Source organism: Arachis duranensis, chromosome 6, assembly GCF_000817695.3.
Source record: "Arachis duranensis cultivar V14167 chromosome 6, aradu.V14167.gnm2.J7QH, whole genome shotgun sequence".
Classification (NCBI taxonomy): domain Eukaryota; kingdom Viridiplantae; phylum Streptophyta; class Magnoliopsida; order Fabales; family Fabaceae; genus Arachis; species Arachis duranensis.
Window position 1 is genome coordinate 13,438,339 of NC_029777.3, and position 8,329 is coordinate 13,446,667.

Below are 8,329 nucleotides of genomic sequence, written 5' to 3' on the forward strand. Positions count from 1 at the left end.
TTCTATTCCAGTAGGAGCGGGAACCAACCGGTGATTAGCCGTACTGTGACAGAGTGCGTGAGCATTAGTTTTCACTGCGAGGATGGGATGTAGCCATCAGCCATGGGTGATGCCTCCAGACGATTAGCCGTGCGAGTGACAGCCGCATAGGATCATTTTCCCGAGAGGATTGAAAGTAGCCACCGCTGATGGTGAACCCCTATACACAGCTTGCCATGGAAAAGAGTAAGAAAGATTGAGTTGAAGCAGTGGGAAAGCAGGCGTCCCTGAGCCATACAGTATCTCCATATGCTTATCTGAAATTCCCACCAATGAATCTGCATAAGTATTCTATCCTTTTTATTATTTATTTTCTTATTTCTATTTTCAAAAACCCAAAAACCATTTTAATCTGCCTAACTGAGATTTACAAGGTAACCATAGCTTGCTTCATACCAACAATCTCTGTGGGATCGACCCTTACTCACGTAAGGTTTATTACTTGGACGACCCAGTACACTTGCTGGCTAGTTGAACGGAGTTGTGTCCACTCGTGCCAATTTCTTAAATTCCATAATTTCACAATAAAAACAATTCAAAGAATAGTGATCACAATTTCGTCCACCACAAGTCGTTTATGGGAACCAGACGGAATAATCCAAGAAGCAAATTCCCTTGATGGTGATATTCACAAGTCTAGCTCTCTTGGTGATGGACTTGCGTCCGCAAGTGAATTCTCTGAGATCGAAGAATCTTCCCCAAGTGAATATGAAGATGATGCGGAGGTATATTTCTCTCAACCTCCAATCTATGACTTGAGTGATGAGGAAGACACGGAAGACTTTGACCAAGACACAGATACAATTGAAGATCTTTGCAAAGAAGTGGAGGAATTCACAAAAGAGCATAAGGGAGTAAAACTTACAGAACCACCAGAAACACCTATCCCAAGGCCACTACCACCTAATACAAGCTTCAAATGGGTACAATCCTTAACTTATGACTTTACTTATTCACTTGAATATGGTTTACTCGAAACAGATGGCCAGCTTAGAGCTCTCTGCGGCTTTAAGAGTAAGAGGGAAATGGCTCGTACTCAGAGCTGGTGCACAAGGTTCAATAAAGTTCCACGCTTCACCTCGAAGTACACGGATTGGTATCATGCTCAATTGCATGGATCACGGAGAACGTTTGGTCACCACGGTGAGATTCTACTTTTTAACCCGCCCGAATGGAAACTTACAAATCAAAACGGAGGCGGATTTAAAAGCAAGATTTGGAATCTTGGAGTTTATTCTGACATTTATCACTCCGGGAACCTAAAAATCTGTTTGAAGCTGCTCAGAAGCTTCACATGCCTAGTTTGGGACCCCGGAGGCTATTGGCATTCCAAGCACTGGTGGAGATTTTTGGACGAATTTAAACATAAGCCACCCTAACCGGAAGCTCCTCCAATGTCCAACTTAAGAACTTTAACTAAAAGTGCTAGGTGGGAGACAACCCACCATGGTATGGTCGCTTCTTTTTCAATTTATTTCTTGTTGATTGCTTTCATTTTTCCTTTTTCATTTTAATTTATTAAACTTGAAATCATGCATAGCATTCATGTTAATCATTGCATTCTGCATTTTTCATGCATATAAAAAAAAATTTTTGCTACGCGACGCGATTGCATCAGCGACACGTCCGCGTCGCTTGGAGAGAAAGGAAAATTAAAAGTGAACAGAGAGTCACGCTGGAGCGTGGCTGGAGGCGTGCTAATAGCACATATCGACCCACGCGACCGCGTCGCTGACGCGTCCGCGTCGAATGGGAAGTATGGCCTCCCACGCCGAATGGGAAGTATGGCCTCCACGCGACCGCGTGCCCCACGCGGCCGCGTGCCCTGGGTTTTCGACGTAAAAGGGTGCACAATGAAATATTGTGCGAGAGTGGTGCTGGAGACACAATCCTTATCACGCGACCGCATGCCCCACGCGGTCCCGTCATCCATCTTTTGAAGCACACTCACGTGATCGCATGCCCCACGCGATCGCGTCACCCCAATTTTGGCAAATAAATTAATTTGAACAGAGAGTTGTGCTGGCACGAGGCTGCACTCACGCCAGCAGCGCAACACGGGTCACGCGACCGCGTGACTGACACGATCGCGTCGTCTTACCTGACGCGCATCCACGCTAACGCGTGCCCCACGCGGCCGCGTCGCATGCGCCGCACAGCTCACCCTAAAATTGCCACATATCTTATCTTTCTCTCCTCCAAATCCTAATTTTTCCTCTCTCTTTCTTATTTACTTCCTCTTCCCTTCTTTCCCTTCTCATTCTTCTTTTTCTTTTTATTTTATTTTTATTTATTTGCATATTTCATTCATTACATTTTAATTTTGTGCACATTTTTATTTTTCCATTGGTGTTAAAAAATTTTCTTATTCAACTGTTGCTTCTTTTCTTTAATTTATTTTGGTAACTTGTATTACACTGTGGAATGATATTAATTGTATGCCAATGCCAATCTTTTATGATACTTCCACTACCCACACTCCTCCCCTATGCTACAAATTTTGTACCACTGGCATGCCATGGCTTCTATCATTTTCTCACGTACATGTTGAAGCTTCCATGTAAATGAGACCATTATCATTTGGCATTACTCAACCCATATTTCATTTACTTTCCATCTTTATTTTTGTGTTACTTTTCTTTCCTTTTTCTTTTAGGATGGCCACTCGGAAGGGAAGCGGAAGACGTTTACATGGGGAGACAGACAAGTCCATCTGCAAAATCTTGAAGAAGAGCTTCAGTTGGAACAACCCGTCCACCTGCACATCTCAGCATGCACCGAGGACGGTGCAATCTTTAAGTGTGGGGAGGTCGATACTGATCTCCGTGGGTTAGTACTTTCTTTTCAATACCAATAATCTTATTTTCTTTATATGTTCATTGTTGCATCTGCATATTTGATTGCATATTTATTTGATGATTTTGTGCATTTAGTTACTACTTGGTTAAAATAATAAATTTCTTTTAAGATCCTATTTTTGAAAATTTTCACTTATTTAAATTGAAAATTTTTATGTTAAAAATTTATTTGAAGTTGTAATTGGAACATGAATTATAGCTAAAGAACACACAACCTGTGAGACTTTGAGCTTATTTATATGGTTACATTATTTAACCATAATTATTTTTGTGTGTTTCCTTCTCTAGAATTGCAATCTTTGCTTTGTTCCATTCTGTATGTCCATATTTAATATATCTACATGCTTGCATATGATTGAGGCCATTGTTTGATTCTAACTTACTTATCCCAAAATTAGCCTACCTTTTACATCACTCTTGTTAGCCCCCTTGAGCCTTTAATTCCCTCTTATTCTATAAATCACAACACTAGCCTTAAGTAGAAAAACAAATTTAAAATCCCAAGTTGAATCCTTGGTTAGCTTAAGATAGAAGTTGTGTAATTGTTTAAGTGTGGGAAACCTATTGGGAACATGGATGATAAAAACAAAGGGTAGGAAGTTGAAAAGAATGAAATAATTCAAAATAACATTTTTGGGAAGCATGCTCATGTGAAGTCAAAATAATTAAATTATCATGTGCATTGAAAAAAAATATATTAAACAAGGGGATACAAAAAAAAAAGTAATATTACCCCCAATGCAAAATAAAAAGGATCAATGCACATGGGACGAAATTCAAAATTAAATTTGATACATGAGCATGTAATACAAAAGTAGGAAAATTATGGGAAGCTAAGTATAATTTTAAAAATTTTATAGTATGTATATGTTAGGTGAGATCTTAGACTACTCAAGGATTCAATTTATAGCTCACTTAGCCATATATATACCTTCACCCTTACCTTGGCCCCATTACAACCTTGAAAGGACCTCATGATGTTTGCATTGGTATGTTAAATATTTGTTGACTGGTTAGATGAAGAACAAAGTTTAGAAAGCATGACTAGAGAATAGTAGAGAGATTGACCCTAGACACTTGAGAGTTAGAGAGATATACACCACCAATGAGGGTTCAATGTTTGATTCTATGTTCCCTGCTTTCATGAGCTATCTTCTCACAAGTTTACCTGTCCTTATTTTATATGATTTGAACTAGTGGGATTTGAATTATATTTATTCTTGGAGAATTTATTTACTTTTAAACCAAGTAGGTAGAAACATTTTGCATGTAGTTGCATTCATATACATAGGTTGCATTTCATAACATTTCACCTTTCCTCTTCATCTTTATAGCTTCTTTTGAGCTTAGCATGAGGACATGCTAATGTTTAAGTGTGGGGAGGTTGATAAACCACTATTTTATGGTTTATCTTGTGCTCAATTGAGTGGTTTTTATCTACTCTTTACCCACTTATTCATACTATTTGCATGGTTTTATATTTCCTTCCTGATTATGTGCTTTGATTGAAAACATGCTTCTTTGGACTTATATTTGCTTATTATTAATCCTCTCTTATTACCATTAGATGCCTTGATATGTGTGTTAAGTGTTTTTAGATATTATAAGGCAGGAATGGCTCAGAGGATGGAAATGAAGCATGCAAAAGTGAAAGGAATGCAAGAAGTTGGAGAAACTGCTAAGCTGTCCAGCCTGACCTCTTCGCACTCAAACGGCTATAACTTTAGCTACACAGGTCCAAACGATGCGGTTTTAGTTGCGTTGGAAAGCTAACGTCCGGGGCTTCGATTTTATATATCATTTGCCATAGTTGCCCCGACGCCAGGCGATGCGAACGCGTGGGTCACGCGGACGCGTGACCTGGCCAACACCCAATCCGTGCGGTCGCGTGGACGACGCGGCCGCGTCACTTTTTCGTGACCTGTACGGACCAGACAGCGCTGGAAGTGATTTCTGGGCTATTTCTGACCCATTTTTCGGCCCAGAAAACACAGATTAGAGGCTATAAAGTGGGGAAATGCATCCATTCAGGAGGAGGCCTCTCATAATTTACTTTTCATGTTTTAAATGTAGTTTTGGAGAGAGAGGCTCTCTCCTCTCTCTCTCTCTCTCTCTTAGGATTTAGGTAGTGTTCTTAGAAATTAGGATTTAGGACTTCTCTTAGCTTTCTAGAGTGACTCTCGATCCCAGGTTTAATATTCCTTTTTACTATTTAATTTCTCTTTTATATTTTGATTATTCTGAAGCTTTTATTATGTTTGATTGATGTTGCCCAATTGGCTGTTGATGACATTTTTATTTAATGATATTTGAGGTATTTCAGTTTACTATTGCTCTCTTTGATTTATGTTATTGATGCTTCCCATCTGAGGATATTTTCACTCTAGCAATTTTACTTTTTCTTTTTTTCTCTTTTGGTTCTGATTAGGAATTTAGTAACTCAATAGTTATTAAACTCAACGTAATTAATAATCGTTATCTTGCTAATTGAGCTGAACCTAAATAATCCCAACCTTTTCTTAGGAAATAATGAGGATTCAAAGGTCAATTTAATTAGTCCTTTGACTTTCCTTTGCCCTGGTAAAGGTTGACCAAGTGGAGTTTAGATTCAACTTTTAATTATAGTTGAGAGAGATAACTAAGTTATACCTCTAAATTTCCTTATCTTGCCAAAAGTTGTTTTACAGTTATTTATTTATTTTTAATTGCCATTTACTTTATTTGTCATTTAAATCACTTGCTTCTCACCTTCTAAACCCTGAATTCACAACCTTTATAGCCAACAATAAGAACATACTTCCTCGCAGTTCCTTGAGAAGACGACCCGAGGTTTGAATACTCGGTTAACAATTTCTAAAGGGGTTTGTTACTTGTGACACCCAAAACGTTTGTATGAAAGGACTTTTGAAGGTTTAGAAACTATACTTGCAACGAGGATTTATCCGCAAATTTCTAGACCACGCAAAAGTTCCTCTCATCAACGCTCGACCCGCGAACCCCCTCCCTTCCTGCCTGTTTATAGTACTTGGACAGCTGGAAGGAAACTTCCAGAAAAGAGGGTCAGCTCTTGTGGGCCCTGCTCGAGTACAGACTATATAAGGGGAGGGCCCTACTCCTCCCCCAAGTACGTCACCTAACCTTAACCATAATAGCTGCCTCTTGTACGAACACTGATTTGAGCGTTAGAGTCCTTGTAGGTGTCCCGGTCTTCAACCCATTAGACCGGAGGAATCATTCACTGGAGCTCTCCCAGTCAGTCACATCTTTACCACCTCCCGACCCGAGCCGTTCGATACCCGAGCTACCGAACAGTAACGTAATAGTACATCAGTAAAAATAATTACCTTTTATATTTATCGCATGAATAGTCATCTAAAAAAAGGAGAACGGTGCAGAAGTTAGAGTTTCATAGATCAAATTGGGTCTAAAATATAAATCTTGTCACGTCAGCTAGCCATTGCAGCGTCCACGTGGCAGGAAATGTGTCACTTCAGCACTTCATTTGCTGAGTCATCACCGGAATGGGTCGATAGACCAAAGTGGTACCCGAACTTGAATTTGGAGGACCACTATAGGTAATTTTAAATCTCAGAGACCAAAATAGGTAATCGTGTGAATTTCACTGACCAATATAGGAATTTAGTCTATTAACTAACTACTTTTGTTAAAAATATTATTATATAATACAACTTTTTATCAAATATTTGTAAAAACATAATTTATTTAAAATATTTTATATAATACATGAAAATATTTTTTTTAATTTTTTTAAAAAATTAAGTAATAATATATATATATACACGTCACTACAAGAAGCACGGTTAACAGCGGCGGTTTTTTTCATGATCAGTGGCGGTTTTAAACTGCCGCAAAATCGTTTTCCGGCGGTTCACCAGACTGCCATGGATATGGGCGCTGCGGTTGGATTTGGCGGCGGTTTCCAGCAACCGCTGGCATAACCGCCGCTAAATCAATATTTCGCGGCACACTAACAGAAAACCGCCGCCGAATTTTGCTGGCACAATTTCCCTCATATTTACCGGTGGAATCTTAACCGCCGCAATGTTATACGATATGTTTGACTGGCCGCACATTTAGCGGCGGTTTTAAAAAAGCCGCTAAATGCTAATGTAGTTTCTGTCAGAGATTCCGGCGGTTACAAACCGCCGCCAGATATAATAGTTTCTACAATCATCGAACCAAAATAGAGGCGGTTTAAAACCGCCGCTATGTAATATGAAATTTAAAAAAAATAAAATTTAGAATTTTTCAAAAAATCACACCAAATTGGTTTAAAATATTATTCAATGATTTTTTAAAATTCTTCTTATATTTTTTATTATTTTAAAGATTGAATATTTTCAATCTTAGAATCTAAACTTGTATCAAAAACAAAATCGAGATATAAGCAAAATAGGAAATATATATATCCATGAAAATACGAACAAAAAAAAATCTCTTTCAAAGAGTTGCTCAATCTAATTCAATAAAATGTTTGCTTCAATGCAACATATCTCCAATTCTAATATTCTAGTATTCACTCTATCATCCCACAAAACTCATCCCTGCAGCGATGTCTGGTGGCAGCTCCTCACCCTGCCGTTGAAACAAATAAATTAGAGCACTCTCCATCGCCTTCATCTTTTTCTTATCTGCTGCTACCTCATCCTCCATCGTTTGAAAGTTTCGCAAAAAACTCCAAAATTCTAACATATGTGACCTTCGATTTAACAGATCTCTTCTCAAGAGTAAAAGCAATCAGTGTTAAGCAGATCAAAAATAGCATTTTGGTTTTAAAATTACAAATTTGTCATTGGAATACTCAAATTTACCACACATTATAATCATTAATCAGGGAGTTGATTAAAATTTCTCTTTCAAACATTCATGCCAAGTGTCAAGCTTTGGTTGGATAATCAATACTTAGCCACTCTTAGGCATGAAGTATTTGGCCACCGTAGAACTCACCCTATTACTCTATTTGAGGTCATAACTTTATCTACCAATTATAAATAGTGGTACTTACACCGATTGCTCTTGCTTCATCATTCATGTAGGAGCCGTCCTTTTTTTTGTGCACTGCGATCCATAACTCCCCTCTTCCGACTATTCTCCCTTGTTGTTCCGACTGTATCAACAAATTTTATGCCATTACCGTTTTTCATACAATCAAGGCAATCTCAAGTCACAGAAATAGTTCAAAGAGTGAACAAAAAAAAGTAAAGTACCTCTTCTTCGATTCGCCGTGCAAAGCTTTTTGAACCGCCAGTGTGGGTATATTGTTGTTTTGATCGATTCTTTGCATTTTTCTTGCACTTCTCCTATTGGTCCAGTAGAGACAAAAGGCGATCATAAGATGATCTAAAAAGACTCAATGCAACAATAATTTTCATAAAAATTATGTACCAATGATATACTAGATTATTTTATGA